The 20,061-nt window shown below is 46.4% G+C and overlaps 1 protein-coding gene across 2 annotated transcripts in view; it reads left to right on the top strand.

The window, feature by feature from the left end:
* The first annotated feature begins 948 nt into the window (after positions 1-948).
* Positions 949-20,061, top strand: part of TPST1 (tyrosylprotein sulfotransferase 1) — an 83,294-nt gene continuing 64,181 nt past the window's right edge. The window contains exon 1 of one of the 2 annotated variants that reach the window (XM_066576284.1): positions 949-1,075. The gene's annotated coding sequence lies outside the window, so the exon portion shown is untranslated. Of the gene's footprint in view, positions 1,076-14,031; positions 14,117-20,061 lie in introns of those variants that run through there. The other variant, XM_066576292.1, reaches the window with a different exon arrangement.

Below are 20,061 nucleotides of genomic sequence, written 5' to 3'. Positions count from 1 at the left end.
GGTGGAGGTGCTGTATACAGTGAGGTACAGGAGGAGGTGCTGTATACAGTGAGGTACAGGAGGAGGTGCTGTATACGGTGAGGTACAGGAGGAGGTGCTGTATACAGTGAGGTTCAGGCGGAGGTGCTGTATACAGTGAGGTACAGGAGGAGGTGCTGTATACAGTGAGATGCTGTATACAATGAGATACAGCGAAGGTGCAGGCGGAGGTGCTGTATACAGTGAGTTACAGGAGGAGGTGCTGTATACAGTGAGGTGCTGTATACACTGAGGTACAGCGGAGGTGCTGTATACAATGAAGTACAGCGGAGGTACTGTATACAGTGAACTGCTGTATACAATGAGGTAGAGTGGAGGTGCTGTCTACAGTGAGGTACAGGATGAGGTGCTGTATACAATAAGGTACACTGGGGTTGCTGTATACAGTAGGGTACAGAAGGAGGTGCTATACACAGTGAGGTGCAGGCAGAGGTGCTGTATACAGTGAGGTACAGGAGGAGGTGCTGTATACAGCGAGATGCTGTATACAATGAGGTACTGCGAAGGTGCAGGCGGAGGTGCTGTATACAGTGAGATACAGGAGGAGGTTCTGTATACAGTGAGGTACAGGAGGAGGTGCTGTATACAGTGAGGTACAGGAGGAGGTTCTGTATACAGTGAGGTGCTGTATACAATGAGTTACAGCGGAGGTGCCGTATACAGTGGAGGTGCTGTATACAATAAGGTACAGTGGGGTTGCTGTATACAGTAGGGTACAGAGGGAGGTGCTATACACAGTGAGGATGCCGCACGTCCCCGTCACTGTAGAGACCCCCCGCACCTCGCAGCGCTCACTACTCCATAAGCCCCCCCCACGGGCCACTCTGCCAATCACAGGTCAGATCTTACCGCAGCCCCTCTCTCCGCTGACCAATGAGCGGGCCGCTCACATCTCGCCTGTGCCCGGCAGCTCCGGACCGTGTACGCGCTGCTAGTGCGGGGGAGAGAGAGGAGAGAACGGCGGAGACAGAACATGATGTCGGGGGGAGGGGGGGACCGGAGCTGACGGGGGCTGCCCGCCCGGGACCGGATACAGGTGAGCGACCCCCACTCATTTGTTAGGAGAGACGGCCGCCTTGTATTAAGCCGGGACATACTGGGTGCCCGCAGTAGAGAGCAGCGGAGAAGTTCATTTCCTGGCAGTGTATGGAGGGCATACTGCTGCGGTGGCACTGGGAACACATACTGGCACGGAGTAATTAAAGGGGATGCATGGGCTGATGTGTTCCCAGTGCTGGCATCCTGTGCCAGCCTGCAAGTATCCTGCTGACCCAGAACAGAAATCTGCTTTGTGCTGGCATCTGCCTCATTGGCAGGGTAGAGCCTAGTGGCTGGCACACAGACTGCCACAGTTTCTGCCCAGTGCTGGCATCCTGCTGTTTCTTGCCCATACTCATGATACTGATTCTTTCAGAAATGTGCCCACTATATGGGTGGTATATGGTACCTGTGGGAGGCAGATGGGCAGTGATGCCATGAATTCCTGTAGCCAGCCTGTCAGTTCAGATGGGCAGTGAGCGGGCACATTGCTGCCATAATGGGGCATTGTCTACCCCAATTAGAGACCTGCATGGGCAGTGTGGTCGTGGGAAGTGACTCTCGGGGTGCTGAGTGTTCGGGACAGGCGGGGGTTTATTTCGCTATTAGGGCGCAGTTCGGTTGCAATAAAAACCGTGCCAATAGCTGCATTGGTGGCACCATCTGTGATTTTACTATGTTTGTAGTAAAATGTGGCAAAAAGCACACACAGTTTTTGGTGCAGTTTTTATTGCAACCGAGCTGCCCGGTGTGAACGGAGCGCACATTGTATATGCAGGTGCTCATTAGGAAGTTACTTTTTGTTACTTTGTTTGACTTTTGCAGTAGATGTTTGTCCGCTGCCCCCAGTCATTACTGGTGGGTGATGGATATGGTCTCTTTGGCCATACTGTGGGGAGGCAGGCTGCTTTATGTAGTGCTGATATGGGACAGGGCTGATACACCCGGGGGCCGTGGCCAGGGCTGCTGGAGATTTTCTGCTGTGTGACTATTACAGAGAGCCCCCGCTGAGGGACCACATTGTCACACTGCAGTGCTTGAAGAGGGCAGACAGAATGCTGACATGGCGGTTTGGCTCTCCGGCTCGCACACAGATATTGCGCTGCGTTCTCTGCTTGGAGCCTTCGTGTTTTTGCCAACAATACGTGTAATTAATAAAGCAGTGTTTCTAACATATTTTCTGTCCAGGATATACTCCCAGTAGCTCTGCCTGTTGTATTCTGGCCCTCACATTACATGATGTGCAATATGGCTTCATATTGTGAGCCCCAAATAATCCTGCCTACACCGTCAGCCATAACATGTAATACTCTGCGGGTCCCCCTGTGCTGCCAAACCAGCTGAGGCATGGACTCCACCATAACTCAGAAGGTGCCCCGTGCTCCGTGGTACCTAGACGTTAGTAGCAGATGTGTTAAAGGGGTGTTCTCACCTCGGGTTATAATAACCTATGGGGAAACCTAGCTCTTTGTCTCCACCCGTCAGACACGGCGAGCGCTCAGCACAGTTTGCGTAGCTGTCATTTAAGTGAATGAGAGCTATGGAAATGGCGTAGTGCGTTGTGCTACAGTGTTTCCGTAGCTCCCATTCACTTTAATGGGAGCTCTGCAAATAAGTGCTGTGCTGAAATGCTCCGCTGTTTGCGTAGTTACTGGCCGGATGGCCGGTAACTACAGCACTGACATCCCATTTTGGCTGTGATATGCCGAGATGGGAATACTCAGTCTGGCTTCACACAAACATGAGCGCAATTGCACACACCTTAACGCAACATTTTCGTGCTATGAACCTATGAACGATGCTTTTCTGCGTGTGCATTGGCGCATTTTACTGCCCACACGGCATGTTCATTTGCGTGCAAAAAACCAAACTCACTGATTTGAAACAGCTAATTAGTTCCAGATGTGTTCTTTTTCCAGTGGCATTACAGTGTTTCACACATCTTCTTGTGTATTGCATGTTTATCCGCACCCCCATTGACTTCTATCGGGACCTTTAATGCACAAATACACAGAGCGTGTTCTATCTTATTTGGCATGACCGAAATGCACACGCAAATTCTGCGCATGTGAAGCCGTCCTGAGCTGTGAGCTGGAGGACTGTATGTGTATTTCCAGCACATCGCACAGATGCGTGATCGAACGGAGATCTGGGAAGTTTAGAGGCCAGCAGAACACTGCCCAGAGCCTCCCTCTGCTTCACATGGTACATCCTGGTGCCACCTCTTCCCCAGATAAGCGAGGCATGAGCACCAAGCCATCCCTATGATAAAAGAGAAGCTGATACATCAGACCAAGCTGCCTGCTGCCATTGCCCTGTGATCCACTTCTGATGCTCACATGCTGATTGTAGTTGCTTTCGGCGGTGGATAAGTTTCAGCATGGGAGCTGACCAGACTCCAGGTAGGCAGCCCTGTATATAGCAGCGCTCTGTGTATTCCATCACGGCCAGCAGAAACCCCTTCAGCAATTTGTGCTGCCGTAGCTCTTTTGTGGGGTTAGACCAGATGGGCTAGCTTTCACTCCTCATACACATAATTGAGCTTTGGTCCCCCATGACCTTTTCGTCGGTTCATTGCTGATCCGTCTTTGGACTACTTTTGGTAGGCACTGCTATGCGGGAAGACCTGCTGTTTTGGAAATAACCCGAGTTGTCTAGCCATCACAATTTGGCTGTGTTACAGTCGCTCTGATCCTTAGACTTGCCTGTTCTTTCTGCTTCCAACACATCACCCTCCAGAGCTGGCGGTTCACTTTGTGCCTAATGTATCCCACCCCTTAACAGGTGGCGTTGTCATCAGGTAATGTTATTCGCCTCACCTCAGTGTACTAGTGCGTGCGATACAATGCACTGAATAGAAGCCATTCATTTCTATGGGTTTGTTCACAAGCACGTATTTTGTGTGTGCAATTCCATTGTGTAAAAAAATACACAGTATGTTTTATTTTCCTGCCCATTTACACAGGGAAATAGAACATATGGAACTGATTATACTTTGTTTGACCGTGGCCACATGTCTCTTTGCACACGCAAATACACATGATTTGCGCATGCAAAACGTACAGTAAAAAACAGAGGCATGCGCAAAAAAGCAACATATGATACGAAATGCGCCCGTAAATGCACATATACCCGTATGAATCTGGTCTAAGGCTGTCTCCACACAGTAAAATCTACTTATGTTCGAAACCTCAAAAAAGCCCACCCTCCGATAATGCTACTGCAGCAAGATCGTGCGGCCTGGCTGCAGCAGGTGGACAGTGTTTTGGCCACCAGTGTGAGAACAGTCTTGCTGTCATGGCTGATTGCTGTCTAGTGAGATCCTTTACAAACCTGTAGGCTTGCTGGCGTTCCCATTAACTTCTAGATGCACGTCCCATCAGATCGGCCAATGTTAATGACAAGTCGGTCATCCCAGATCTGCTAACAACTGGAGATAATACTGAGGATGAACGCTCTCATTTTGTTCTTCAAAGTCCCTGCAGGTCCTTTGGGAAGATATTGGGGGTTGCCTATCATTTATATGATCTTAATGGGGTTATCCAGCCTTTAAAAATTGATGGGCTATCCTCAGGATAGGCCATCAGTAACTAATTAGTGTGGGTCCGCTTCTCGGGGTCAGCCGATTTGAAAGGACAGATTACAAAAGATATGAAGAACAGGCATTTTGTTTCTCCTTTTTTAATCCATCCCTAGTTTTGGTTTCACAAATTGCATAAAAAAACGTGTACCAAAGCTGGCGTACGCCGACGCGCTTCCAGTGTAGTTACATCGCAGATGTGCAGCGCTAATGAATGGGTAGGATTTCTGTGTATGTATTGCACTGGTTTAATATGCGGTTTTGATCTTGTTTTACATTCTGATGATAAAACTGCTATAGAGAAAACCACATGTAGAAACCACATGTGTAGTGTCTACATGTGTTACTGCAAGCGTGGTTTCAATGGGAAACATCTCTAGGAACGATTCCTAAAAAGCTGCACATCCTTGTTTTCATTTCGAAATGAACCTCCAAACAGCCCTGTGATTTGGGATCCTATGGCTATCTGTACGTGGGGCGGTTGGGGTGTAGTAAACCCGCATCAGGAAAACCATGTGCATTTATACCGCGCTATTCCATTCCGTTGTGGGTTCTACTGCAACTGCAGTAAAACCGCATGTTCACACACAGTACAACACAAGTGTATGGGGGTTTTACTAAATATGCTACATGGAATATCTGTAACTTTATCACGGAATGTTACTAATGTTTCAATATGTACTTTAGCTTTTTGTGAACTTTGCACTGGGTGGTTTCACATCTGCGTCGGGACCTCTGGCCGGAGGGTCTGTCGCAGGTACAGCTCAAAATGCCAGAAGAAAACGTGCTGCATTATGCTCTTTTTCATCTGTCCAAAATCCGGGCAGAAAGCAGGCGGAACCCATCATAGTCTGGACGGAACCGTTCGGCCGACGGGATTCCACTTTCCTGTTTCCCCAATGGAGCAGGAAAGCAGAACCCTGCCACAGATGGGAAAGCACGATTAGTCACTCTCAAGGAACGTATCCACCTTTCCTGCATTGCCCTGACAAGAAAGGTTGGGGTATTGCAGTTTATAGTGTATGATCACAAAAGGGCAATGCCTATCTCATAAGAGACACAGTTTTTTGAGAGTCACAAATGGAAAGCTAAGGCTTCTTTGTGCAATTTGTGATTGTTCTCAGCAAGAGAAACCAAGGAATCTTGTACATATGATACCTTTAATAGCTAACAAAAATACATGATGTTACAGCAAGCTTTCCAACCTTTCAGGGTTCTTCCTCAGGCATAATGGAACACATCTAAAGACGTATTTATGTAAAAACATATACACAGTTTATCAAGTCCTATAGAGATGTCTTTGGGGAAAACTACAGAAAAAATACCATACCCAGGGCACACTGCGTTTTGAAAGAGACTTCCAACGCCCCAAACAACAAAACGCTGTTTTATGTAGACTTTTCAATAAGTTACTATAGACTTTAAATGGGGTATTCCAATGTCAGACATTTATAGCATATGATATGATAGATGCGGGTCCTACTTCTGGGACGCACACCACATCTTGAAAAGTTTTCCCCAAGACATTGTCTTGGCTTACCTCCGCTGCCTGAGGTGTCCAAGATTTAGGAAACTGACACTGTTTCCATAACCTCCATAGATGTGAATGGGAGTTGTGTGAGCTACACTGTATCCACATCTCAGAAGTTACAGAAGCGGTCTAACTTACTGTGATAAGCTGTTTATTCAGCCCTTATTTATTAAATGGCTTAGAACAGCCAGCTTCTGTGATCCCGGCCACCAGTAGCCACCACATTCAGACGGTATTCCCAACTCTGCCATGATGGCTGATACGGGCATACCTCTATAACATAAAAATGCCAGGAAAATCCACACCAAAATCTGCGTCAAAAACTGTATCAAAATCTGCACCATCAGGCCTCCTGCAGACCGCCGGGTCGGATCCCGCTGCGAGAATTCTCGCAGCGGGATCCGACCCGTGCCCCTGCAGTGACCGCTGCGGCTCACCTGCTCTCAGCGTCTCCCCGCTCTACTATGTGCCAGCTGCCGCCCACTAGTGACGTTTTTTTGCGGGCCACTGCAAAACTCGCACAGAAATAGGACATGCCGCTACTTGCTTTCCGCATGACGGTCATATCGCGGCTGTCTGCATAGGATTGCATTATCTAATGCAGTCTTGTGGCAGCGGGCACGGGTGGAAATTCAGCGGGGAAATCACCTTCGTATAGATTTTGATATGGATTTTGTTGCAGATCCTCAGCACAATTCACCCCTTCAAATTGTAAGTGCGAGATCCACAGCCAAATTCACAATATCTGAACGTTCTTAGCGCTTCATGTCTTGAGAGCCTTCTATTTTTATGGCTGGGCAAAGGCAGGTTCTTCTGCAGCTTGATAGCAAAATTGGTGCCAACGTTTGCTTTTAAGGAGGGTTCTGTGTGTATAACTTATAGATATACAAATTACGCCACGTACTGTGAGATGGTATATCCCAGATTATTTAATCACCTGACATTGGGTATGAAGTTGTTGGCGTCCTGTGAGTACATGTGGTATGTCACGTCATGCCGGGCATTAGAAGAACTTGCCCCTACCTGTTTTCTGTAACTTTTAAACTTGTCCAAACTCCTCTAAAAACTAATTGAATTTATAATGCAGATTTATTGTACGGTCCGTTGGGTTCAGCGGCTCATTAAAAGCACATGCATTCCCATGAGTTTTCCTTTCTAAGTATTTATGGTGCTTTATTCCTTAAAGTCATTGAATAGTTAATGAGGTAGATAAAATACGTGTTAATGCATGGAGATAGGGGTATGTGCGAGAATTGGAGCATGGCTAAAATCAGATTGCAGCCAAATACTTGATAATGATCTTGTGGGGTGGCACATGCTCTACTTTGTACGTACAATAGGGCTAAGTTGGCGGTTTGATGTCTTCTTTGCCATGTCTATAATTGTGCATGCCCGCAGTTGGAAGCTCTTCAGTGATAAGATGGGCTGTGGGGGAGTTCCCTGACAATGTAATGATGTAGTAGAGCCGTAGTAAATTACCACAGTTGCGCGTGCTGTTTTGGCGAGATTACAGAGTGGTTTTCATTGATGGTTTCAGCTGCTGCTGGGCAGTTAACAACATGCCAGTCACTGCAGACGCGTTGGCACAACCTCCGTCTGTAACGGCGGGTCTGTGTTGTGACTCTTCATCTACAGGAGATGCCGTTATTTGTGCTGCTCTGCGGACGGAGCAAAAATTTGCCAGACATCAATTCTCCTTGGACAGGTTTAAAGTATTACACAGTCAATTAGGAAGCGAAATAAAATATCAGAAATATATCCCTATGCGCTATAAGCCAGCTGTAGCCAAGACTTTGACATTTACAAAGGCTAAAACTGTGGATTTCTTGTATGCGGCTTCCGGTACAAAGATTCTGCAATTTATTTTTATATCCTTGTGGGTTGCTATGTAATACTTCTTATGTAATATCTCTTTCATGATCTTTGCGGTGTTCTATGGACTGTTTTTTTAATGTATATGTAATAATTACATTTCATTAAGGTGTGCAGATACAGAGTTTTCTCCAATATCTAGCCCAATCCAAAGACTTGACTTAAGGACTCAATGGTTTGGCGGATACACGGAATCATTTTTCCCCTTTTGTAAATTATAAGGATATTAGTCGTCAAACTAGTGCCATAGCTATATAAAAGTGGTTCTGCAGCAGCTGTTTGATTGTTCAGAACCTAAATATTAAGCTCGGGTTCGCATATCCGGATAGTTCGCAAGCGTTTGATCCACAGTAATACGCAGATCAATCAAATGCATTGCATTACACAGTTCTGCCCACATTAGCGGGTGCTTAATCCGCTGACGGAAAATAGAACGCAGAATGTTGTTTTTTACCCCGGATATCTGAGACGTAGAGCCCATTGTGTCCGCCACTCGGTGCCCCTGTCCATCAGCTGATCGTCTGGCCCGCCGTACCCTCATCAATGGTCAGAGGAAGGAGAGGTAGCCTCGACTTTACTCCCATGAAAATCACTGGGTTACCACGCTGACCCTATACTTCCTGCTCAGGACAGGACGTGACGTCTTGATCATGGAAGGAGCAGGAAGTGGTGCTGCGCTCCCATTGATTTCAGTGGGAGTGAAGCTAGCACTACCTCTGTATCCTCTGACCTTTGATGACGACATTCGGCCCACTACAGAGTGCAGCAAGCGGACAATCAGTTGATGGATGGAGTCCTCAGCGGCGGACTCCTCGTCTGTAAACTGCTGATGATCCATCCAGGGGAAGTAGAAGCTGTACATGAGTCAGTCAGTGGTTGATGCAGGAAAGGGAACTTCTTGCACAAGTCATCTCTTCCTGCAGAAGCAGTCTACCAAAGATAAGTATTGTCTATGTAGCGCTAATGCACTGTATAATTGTCAGGTTCTGACAGAATATGATGTTTATGCAAATATTATTTACAGACATGTCAAAATAATTTTTTTATTGCGTTATATAATGATATTATTAAAGGGGTTATATGAGCAAAATAAAATTGAAACCAGTTGAGAATGTAGGAAAAATAAAAAAGAAGCCATACGTTTCTCACCTGCTACCCCTTAGTTCCCATTCTGCTGCCCAGTCCCCTGCTGGTCTTCACTTCTGGCTGCAGCAGCGATGTTGTCCTGACTACAGGACTCCTGACCGCTACAGTTAATCAGTGGCTGAAGTGAGCCAATGATTGGTTGCAGTGGTCACATGGCCCTGGTATCAGTGGGGTCATCACCGGCTCCCTGCAGCCGGACATAAAAAAAACAGCAGGAGAATGAGAGCGGCAGGAGTCTGTTGTCCAGTTAACTCCATCTCTAGTAGTAGAGATCACAAGAAGGATATCTGGAAGTGGAGGTGGGCATTGTCTCATGCTGCCCATAGAAGTCTGTGGTAAGAGAGAGCGAGAAGCAGGGGAAAAAAAAGAGATTGACATGGACATAGCTACTGCTAATAGTAAGGGCGCTCTCACTCGAGTGTATGTTACCGTGTATTATATGCGCAGATTTTGCGCATGTGGTACTGATCTCACATTGATTTTCAAATGTGTCTTTAACACACAGCGTGCAAAATGTGTTCTCAAAAAAGAATGCAGCAAATGTCGTGTATTACGCACACATGCATGCAAAGATAGTGCATGTGGTTTGTTAGTATGCATGTCATTGCGTACTTGTAGGATGTTCTGGTGAGGGAGATATGCTGCAAGCAAATCCTAGTGTGAGAGAGCCCTAAGTGATTTTTTTTTTCTACAGCTACTGAAATCACGTCTACACTTCTCAGTACTGCTGTTCACTGGCTGTCATCATACTTATAATTCTCTGTGTGTACTACAGATAGTTAGAGAGCAGAATCTGCTGTTTTATCAATGTGCAATGTATAAAAAACACCTCCACCCTTCAGCTTAAGGCATTCTTAAAAATTAGAGATACAGCCTTCACAGGGGAAGATTGGCATATGCAAGTCATATAATGGCCAGAAATCCTGTTATTTCTCATGTACATACATATACAGCAGCTTATTCTGCGAGGACGCTTCAGTTATGTGTTGTCTAATGCCGTAGTGGCGACACTTACAAAAGAAGAACGGCCTCCTTTTCCAGCTTGCTCTTAAGGGGGCACTTTCTTTTGTCTCAAGAGATGTTGCTATGTGACAAGTGGATTCTGCATGGTTTTCCAATGAAGTCACTACAGCTTACATTAGAGCCACCTATTGCTTCTGGTTGACAAGCGCTTCACTTATTTCAGTTGAACTGGTGTCTCCTTCCTATGAATAGCTGCAGCTATGTGAGATACCCCAGTATGGAGGGAGCCGGCACTGGGCATGGTACAAGGATGCGAAAACTGTGCTCAGAAATGTTCCGCTGGTCTGCTGTATTTGTATATACTGTCCTGGTGGGAACATCTTGTCACCTGAAGCTTGTCTTTGGCTGAAGTTGAGTATGGATCATTATTATGTGTCCTGAGGTTACTATGGCTTTATTTTTCAACATTAAATTTGAGGCTTTTATTAAATGTGTATCATGTAAGGCCTCATGTCCACGGGGAAAATAATAATTAAAATCCGCAGCGGATCACCCGCGCGCGGATCCGCGCCCCATAGGAATGCATTGACCACCCGCGGGTAGCTAAATACCCGCGGATGGTCAATAAATGTGAATTAGAAAAATCATGGAGCATGAAAAAAAATGGACATGCTCCATTTAGGTGCGGATCACGCTCCGGATGGCCCCATTGATCTCTATGGGGTGCGGGAAATCCGCTGCGGGTGTTAAATGCCATTTATTTGGGTGCGTGAAATCTGCATGCGGATTACAAGTTTGGCTTCTTTTTCAGTGGCCTTGCATTTTTTTTCACGCGCAGATGCAAAAATGCCATCCGCGTGCATACACGCGTGAAAAAAAACGCATCCGCGTGTCATCCGCATGCAATAAAATACTATTTTAAGCTCATCCGCACTGCATCCGCGGCCCAAATCCGCGTTACAAATCCGGAGCAGATTTGATTTTCCCCGTGGACATGAGGCCTAAAAGCTAGTTTTTAGCAGAGGATTGTGCACACGCCTTGTGTTGTACAGAGCTGTAATAGAGCAGCAATAGAGATCCTTGAGGCCTCTGCTGTGACTCCGATTTCATATAAATGCTTATGGAGGTTTTTCGCACAAATCTGGCAGAAATAAATTGTAGTGTGCTTTATTGGATTCATATATACTCCGGTATTGTCTCCTAATAGAGTTTTTTCCAGTGCAGCACATCTCGGTATACATAGTCTGACACAACGAATATGGCAGAGCATGGAAGGTGGGTATTATTGTATCTTGTCACCACCGGAAGCTAGGGGTTTGACAGGGCTTGGCTGGAGGGATGCCCCTGTCACACCACTAGCTCCCGATAGGCTGACTTCTGAAAGGTCCTAGCAGCAGCGTCTCTATAGATTGTTGCCTGGGCTGGACGGTTAGGGTTAGGGTCAGTTTTCATGTTAGGCTTACATTATTAGCTATAAATACTTCCATGTTACAAGGGTAACATGGAAGCATTTAGCGTTAATAATCTAAGCCCAAAATGAAAACTTACCCTAGCCCTAACCGTGCAGCCCAGGCAATAATCTATAGAAATGCTAGAGTAAGTAATATCCCTGGAGCAGCCGTCCGCCTAGCATCTCCCCTGTAGCCGGCACCTCTGCGCTGCAGCCATTCCCCTGCATGGAGACTCTGCCCACCGCTGCCTCACTGCTCCAGCGTCTCCTGCCAGCGCCGCAGCCCCTCCAGCCCTTTCCGCTGCACTAGGGGGATTAGAGACAGCTCCTGACGCCGCTGGCTCTGCATGTCTTACCGGCACTGCTCCCAGCTTTGCCGATGTCCTTCCCTGGCTGTGGATCCTCAGCATGTCTTGCCGGCACTGGCTCTGCATGTCCTGCTGCCACCACTCCCAGCTTTGCCTATGTCCTCCCTTGCCTGTGGATCCTCTGCATGTGCTGCTGCCGCTGTGGGAGAACCCGAAGTGCCCTACCAGGACCTGCAGGCCAGCTTGCTCTGTAGCCAATCAGCTACAAGGGGTGTCATTGGGCTGTCACTCTGGTCTCCACCAGGACTTTCTGGTGGTGACAAGATACAATAATACCTGGAAGGTGTACATGTGCCCTTACACACCTTTAATCAGTGATGCCTGGTGTGCTTGCAGTCTGTCTCTTTAGCAAAATCAACAATTCTTGCAATTTTTTCAGTTTGTTATTTCCACAGGTATTTGCTCCGCGCCCTCTTGCCTATCTCTTCCTTTTGGCGACTGCTATAGTTTTAAGTTTGTCCATGCTGGAAATGGACAACTTTACACATCATTCCGTGACATTTCCATTGCTCTTATAAGAAGCATAGGGTGGTTTTACACTTGCGTTTTGGAGTCCTTTTTAAAATTGATCTTTTTTAACTGAATGTGGATTGATTACAAATGAAAGCAGAACTGATATACGCATGCAAATACTTTTTTTGGGTAGAGTGGCTGATTGGATATGCAGGTCATCGCACGCTCCACAAATTTCACTCTGGGAGGTTGGTTAGAGCTCTTCCAAGCCAATACACACTCCTAGCTGGTGGGCTTCTCCCTCCCATCCTCTTCCCTGGGCTGCTCTCCCTCGGTGGTCACCTATTGTTTTGCTTTGCAGTGTGCTGATAAAACAGATTATTTCAACAATGAAGGCAGACAGAAGCCCTACAGTTTGCTTGACTCTGTCATTGACTTTAATGTAAAAAACAAGACTGAAAGGTGCTTTCTGTCTTTTTGGACAGCAACTATAACACTACAAGCTGCGCTTTTTTTCCGTTTAGAAAAACTGAAGGCGAACAGAACAAAGTCAAACTGAGAGCAAAAAAATGTATTGTTCTGTATGGGTCCAGTTTGCTTCAAGTTTTCTATTAAAAAAACCCCGGAAAACAAAGGCTGATCGGCTGGCAGATGTGAAACCACCCTGAGGGATTTTTTATCCTCTTCTTTTTACAAACAGCTTTTAGAGAGTATATATTGTATAGGAATGCCCTGCCACAAGTACTGGTGCTACATGTGGAGCTACATAGAATTATTACCTTACAGAGATTTCATAGTGCATTCCTCTTAGGGTGAATGCCCACGGTCGGATTTGCACCATGTTTCCCACACGTGAATTCCGCAGGCAGCTTCAACGCACACATGCGGATTTATACTGTAGATTTTCGCCGTGCGAGGCCTCCATTGATATCAAGGAATGGAGACTGCGGAAAAAGGCGATCACTCGCTGGCACTTTTTTGTTTTAAATCGCGGTACTCCCGCGGCAGACATCTACAGGCGTATTCTACATTGCTTGTTGGCATGAGCCCTGAATTGGTATAAAGAACCTGACAGTTCATGTTTTTTGGACACAAGAAGACCCATAACTAGTGATGGACATGACCTACAACAAAGCAGAGGGTTGTTGATCCGTGTCTTGCAGTCGGGTAGGAACTTTCACACATTGATCCAGGGATTATTATGACTTCTGATATGGAGTCGGAAAAAATATTTTCCCCCAAATAGGCTAAATTGGTGTCTGCCTCATAGTTTGTTTTTTTTTTTGCCTTCCTCTGGATCAACAAAGCAGGGGGGAGGGTGGAAACAGGCTGTACTAGATGGACTTTGTCTTCTTTCAGCCTAACATACTATGTTACCAGGACTATTTGTCGATGCTCTCCCCTCCCCGTGCAGCCTCTTAGATAGACCGTGCTTTCCACTTCATTGGAATATGTGATAAAGAGCCAGTTTTCCTCGCTATAGGGACAGCTGTGTTTGATCAGATCTGCTTTGGGTTGGGGAAGAATGTCTAAACAAAATGCTATTATTGCTGAGAGGACAGTCCATGGTGTGTTCTGTGTCGCTGCCACGCAGTCATCCTGCTTTATTGCCTGCTCTACTCCTGCCGATGAGACTTAGCTGCTGCTAATGGCTATTGCATGCCTGGAAAAACTGAGTAAGTGACTGTAGCGCTGACAAGGAGCAATGTTGTGGCGGAGAGGCTTCTAGGAACCCACGGGACTGGGAAGTAGCTCGTTCTCTTCTACAGGGGGCTTAGAATTAATAAGGATTGACATGCATCAAGGGGATTTTAGGCATAACCTTATATTAGTTTTTGTACTCTACCCTGCGCTAACCATAAGAATACTTTAGTTTATTGCTGTAAGTCATGTTCTACAACGCCAATACAATAAACAATAATCTATAATTTTCTGAAGACTTTCTGTAGGACCGCAGGCTGCTGTGTAATTTTGAATGGTAGTGGTTAAGGGGATTGTTTAGGATTAGAAAAACATGGCAGATTCCTTACAGAAACAGCGCCGCATCTATCCATCAGTCGTCTGGTATCGCAGCTCAGCTCCATTCAACTGAATGCACTCGGCTGCAATGCTACATGCAACCTGTGGACAAGAGTGGTGCTGTTTTTGAAAGAGAGCAGCCACGTGTTTCTAATCCTAGACAATCCCTGTAAGTGAAACAATAGGATATATGTTACATGGTATCTAATAAAAGTGCCATGTTTCTCTACAGAAACCATCTTTTATTCCACGACATAAGCTCTGTTACTCTTTGCAGACATTACAATAGCAAATATTTCTATAGAGCCCCGACAGAGCCTTCCTGCTGCATGGCATCACCATAGAACCACAGTTAAAGGGGTATTCTGGAGACGAGGCAAAATTTTCAACATTTCTCGAATTCTTTTACTTTTTGCCATTATTCCAAAGATCCATCTAAACAGTCAACCTTAACTTCAGGACTTATTTTTTACTGACCTGCAGGTCCAGCCAGCTTCCGATTTCCACATTATTTACACTGGTTGTCGAGGAATGAGAAATCTCATCTCTCATAATGTTGCATTGATGAGTGCGCATTCATGACTGTACAAACTGTCAACAGAATGTGAAGCACTGAGCATGCCTGACCAGTAACACAGCGGAGCCTACAGGACGTAACCATTGGATACCAATAGGGAAGTATGCCTTATAAAGTATATAACTTTTCATTTTAAATCCCCAGATCTTCTCCTTTTTCACTACAGTCCTGTTTGGCCCTGCTGGTCTCACTGTAGCTGTACAAGCCTGGCTACACCTAGCAGCAAGCTGAAGATGCATGACAATGGGGGCATCACACTGACTGCCATAAAGGGGTGCATAGAAGCGAACCCAAAAAGTCTTGCAATCAAAGCCACCCTCTGGTCCTGTACAAACAAAGATGGCCAAGCTGTTTCTCTGACACTGTGCACTAGTATGCATCACACGCTGCTTTGATTGGCCAGTGCTGCCCATGTGAGCAGGGATGACCAATCAGATCACCATGTAGTGTCTCAGACTACCGATGTACATTGTGCATCATGTAGCCAGAGAAACCATGTGACCATCTTTGGTTTTTCCAGGACTGGAGGGTCACTTTAACCCACTAGTATGTTTTCTGATGTCTATGACGAAACGGAAATGAGAGATATAGCAGTGCCATAGTGGCAGATTTCAGGCATCATTGCAATTCCATCTTGATGAAGCCGCCCTCCTTCCTTATCTAGGAATGTTTCTAATATGTTGGTATGATGACTAAGAATGTCAACAGCAGAAGGCCCTTCATTGTGTCCCATGACGTCCTGGGAAGAGGGTAGATTTCTAATTGCAGCCTGTAATATAACATGTCACTTTTCTATTTCAGCCATATGTTGTTTCCGGCATTGTCTGCATGTCACAGACACTGTTGGCTTGGTAGCAATGCTCCGGGATGTATACCGATGATCTCAGCACAGTAGGAATGGATTAACTTTTCATGTAATCCAATCAGAACGGACACTGTAAGAGCGGCTTCACACGAGCGTATTTGCAGAAATGCTCCGTGTATTTGCGCATGAACAGGGTTTTAAGAGGTACATAAGCTGCATGTTATGCTCGCATGCAAGGTCCGTTCACACGTTTATTTCACACATCCTTTCCGTGGATTTCAAGGCTATTTAACCCTTTCCAATCCAATTTATATCCTGGTTTTCCTAGGGGGCTTACTCTTTTTCTGCTGTTATACAACGGCGCTATATGCTGGCTAAAGCCAGTACTGCAGGAGGTGACACGTTGGATAGGCTCAAACAGCAGAGAGGCTGGCAATATACAGTAAGAGCACCCCAGAGGGTGTCTTGCGACATCAGAGCTGTACAGCCTTAAATCATAATGTCTTTAGACGTCAGACAGTGGATTAGAAAGGGTTAAAGCACCTCCCATAAACTTCTAACAGGAAAATAGAGTAGGTCCGAGTTCTTTTACATTGGTCATCAAAGAACTCTCTGGTTAGACACAATCATGGCAGACACTGACTTGCTAGACTAAAACAATGAGAGTTGATCCATAGGCTGACCTAGAGTTGGAAACAACTAAATGGTTAATCATCATACCTAGTGAAATCATGTGTTCCATAAATCATCTCACTAGCACTTTTATGGTCGTTTTTAGTGGGGGATGTCTTTCCTGGATGTCATCAGGCAGTTTTCTCGAATGATTGCACCTTAGCCATGCATGTAAATCCATGAGAACATATTGGCAACTGTTGTGCCTTCACATCCCATATGATTCATTGTAACAGAATGGAGCACTAAATGTTGGCTCTGACAGTCCCTCTGCGTTGCCCATTCTCCAGACTGAATGGTTTTCCTGATTATTTATTGTAACTCACGTCTTCACTGGATGACTGCCTATAGCTCCTATATTAGCTACGTGTAACCTAAGGCATGCTTCCATGCTGTGTGCCTGCAACGAATGGCCAATCTATCAGGGACCCCTGCCCTTTCATGATTGAAGCTTCCCTGTATGGAAACTACAAGCATGACCCCGGAGTGAGCAAGTTTCTGTTTAAATCCACATTTAGAATGGTAAAATAAAGCGATCTGAGAACAAGGCATGGTCATTACTACTAGACAACTCGGGGCCAGGATTTCAAAAACTGCCAATCTTGTGGGGTTTTTTTGCACAGCAGTGTCTAGAGTATATCAATATTGGTGTGATTTAAAGGGGTTGTCCCGCGCCGAAACGTTTTTTTTTTTTTTTTTCAATAGCCCCCCCGTTCGGCACGAGACAAACCCGATGCATGTGTTGAAAAAAAAAAAACGGATAGTACTTACCCGAATCCCCGCGCTCCGGTGACTTCTTACTTACCTTGCGAAGATGGCCGCCGGGATCTTCACCCTCGGTGGACCGCAGGTCTTCTGTGCGGTCCATTGCCGATTCCAGCCTCCTGATTGGCTGGAATCGGCACACGTGACGGGGCGGAGCTACGAGGAGCAGCTCTCCAGCACGAGCGGCCCCATTCAACACGGAGAAGACCGGACTGCGCAAGCGCATCTAATCGGGCGATTAGACGCTGAAAATTAGACGGCACCATGGAAACGAGGACGCTAGCAACGGAACAGGTAAGTGAATAACTTCTGTATGGCTCATAATTAATGCACAATGTACATTACAAAGTGCATTAATATGGCCATACAGAAGTGTATACCCCAACTTTGTTTCGCGGGACAACCCCTTTAAGGAAAAACATCCAGAGAAAGGGTATATAAACAACTCATTGATGAAAGGGGTCGGAGGAGGATGTCAAGAACCATTCTGATGAACAGATGGGGCACAGTCAGGTAAATTGTAGCCAAATTTAATGTTGATGCTCCAAATTAGGATACTTTTACACGGCAAGACTGCTGGGCGCTTGACAGCTATCCCAACAACTATTACTCCCGTGCTTTTACAAAGGGCAGAGCGCTCTGGAGATCTCTTCCAGCCGTCCACCTTCATTCAGAGTAGATGGGCTATCATTCGCAGATGGCCAACCGTCCTATGCACTTTCACTTAAAATAAAGATATCACTTTGGCTGGGTTCCCACTGGACGGAAATCCCGCATCTCAGCCGCACCGACAACCTATGAGACTTCGCTGCGGGTTTTGGAGCGGTTCAGCTGCCGGCATTCAGTTGTGGCTTTCTCTCTCCATAGAGAGGAGTGAGGACACAACTGAAAAAAAAAAAAAAGAATTGACATGCTACGGCTGTTAATTCCGCGCCGCAGCGCCGGTTCCACCCCAGCTTTGCCACGGCGGATTGGCTGCCCCGTGTGGACGAAATTTTTGCAAAATCTCATCCACATGGCTGGCTAATCTTTGGATTAGGCGCCGCGGGCGGATTTGGCGCACGGAATTTCCCCAGCAAATCCGTCCCGTGTGAACCCAGCCTTAGACTATGGGAGCTTAACTTCAAAATAATTTTGCAGCGGTACAGAACCCCTGTCAGACTGCATAGGATCTACCCCATAGTCTCTGAACAAGGCTGGAGATGTATGTGCGGCACGTGTTCCATGTTACATATATGGTGGGGCTATCCTCTCATAGCCCCTCTGTGGCAGGATGTGTCTAGGCTGTACAGGGCTGTTTGTGCACCCTCACTCCACTTCATGCCGCACCTTGCTCTCCTTTCTTTCCCTTCTGGCCCAATCTCAACTGAGGCGAGGCCTACTCCGGCACTTCATTATGGTAATGTGACAAATCATCCCCAGGTACTGGATGCAGAGAGTTGTGATTCCCAGAACAGTGTGGCTGGAAGCAATGGATTCTCTGAATTACATGGAGGATCTCTGGTGTAGTGATCTAGAAACAGAACAGTCAAACGTTTACGCTACTTGGGCTGTCTGGGTGGAGTTCTGAGACTCCTCTTCTCTTGCGGAGTGCTTGAGGAGCGACATGGTCTAATAAAAGATAAAATATGTGGCTTTATACAGAAATGTAACCTCCCTAAATGAGTGCGGCCTAAGATATATGAGTACCTCTCCCCTCTTTATTTATCCCTTTGAACATTTTTATTTTTGTTTCCCCTATCTCTCTTTTGCTTCATTAAGCTTATAATGCTAATCTTTTATATATTTCCAAGACTAAGTTTGGTTAGATAGGACAGTGGGCGCTTGGGGAGCGCTCCTTGAGAAGTCCCACTGGCTCGGGAAGGGGCGGGCCCAATGGGTGTGGGCTCATGGGGTGGGAAATAGAATGCTATTAAAATGTTTATTCTATACATACATAGGAAGTAGCAAAAGAGTACATTGAATCAAGATTTACGGTGTCCCTCTCTGCAGGGGGAAGAGGCTAGAAGAGCCGGGAGCAGTGCACTGAGCTCCCGCCCCCTCTTTGCCTCCTCTCCACCCCCGCCCGACCCCTCTGCACTATTTGCAATGAGGGGAGGCGGGATGGGGTGGAGCTAATTCCCAGAACTTAGCCTTGCCCCTGTCCTGCTTCCTCTCATTGCAAATAGTGCAGAGGGGCGGAGAGGGGGTGAAGAGGAGGCGGAGAGGGGGTAGGAGCTCAGACCACTGCTCCTGGCTCTTCCAGCCTCCTCCCCCTGCAGAGAGGGATGCCGTATATCGGCTGGCGTGAATACCCGGCCGATATACGGTCATCTGAATAAGCCGTAAGAGAAACAGAAAGGCAAAACTTCAGTGGACAAAATAGCACAAAAGTAGAATCGATGAGCAGTAAAAAACATTCCTTGGTCAGATAAATCCAGATTTCTCTTGCACCATGCTGAACGGGAAGGTCTGAATTTGGCGCAAGCAGCATGCATGCAGAATGTATTGCTGAACCTTTCCTGTCCGGTGTGAACAGTTTAGGCTGGTGGAGGTGTAGTAGTGGTGTGAGGAGTGTTTTCTTCCTATACACATGCATGTTCCATCCGTTCTCCTGACACATGCCGTAAGTGTTGTCCATGTCATAAAGAGCCCAGTTTGATGCAGTTCCCAGTGTGTAACTCATGAGTGGATCCTCCAGAAGAGGTGTGTGTCTTCTGTTTTATTGTATCCAGTAAAAGTAAGCTAACCTGTCAGATGCTCTGACTACTTCTAACGATACGGCTGTGAACAGACTCCACTTA

Source organism: Eleutherodactylus coqui, chromosome 1 (assembly GCF_035609145.1).
Source record: "Eleutherodactylus coqui strain aEleCoq1 chromosome 1, aEleCoq1.hap1, whole genome shotgun sequence".
In the NCBI taxonomy this organism is placed as follows: domain Eukaryota; kingdom Metazoa; phylum Chordata; class Amphibia; order Anura; family Eleutherodactylidae; genus Eleutherodactylus; species Eleutherodactylus coqui.
Note: the sequence above shows the minus strand (reverse complement) of the source record. Positions and strands in the feature narration are given on the sequence as shown.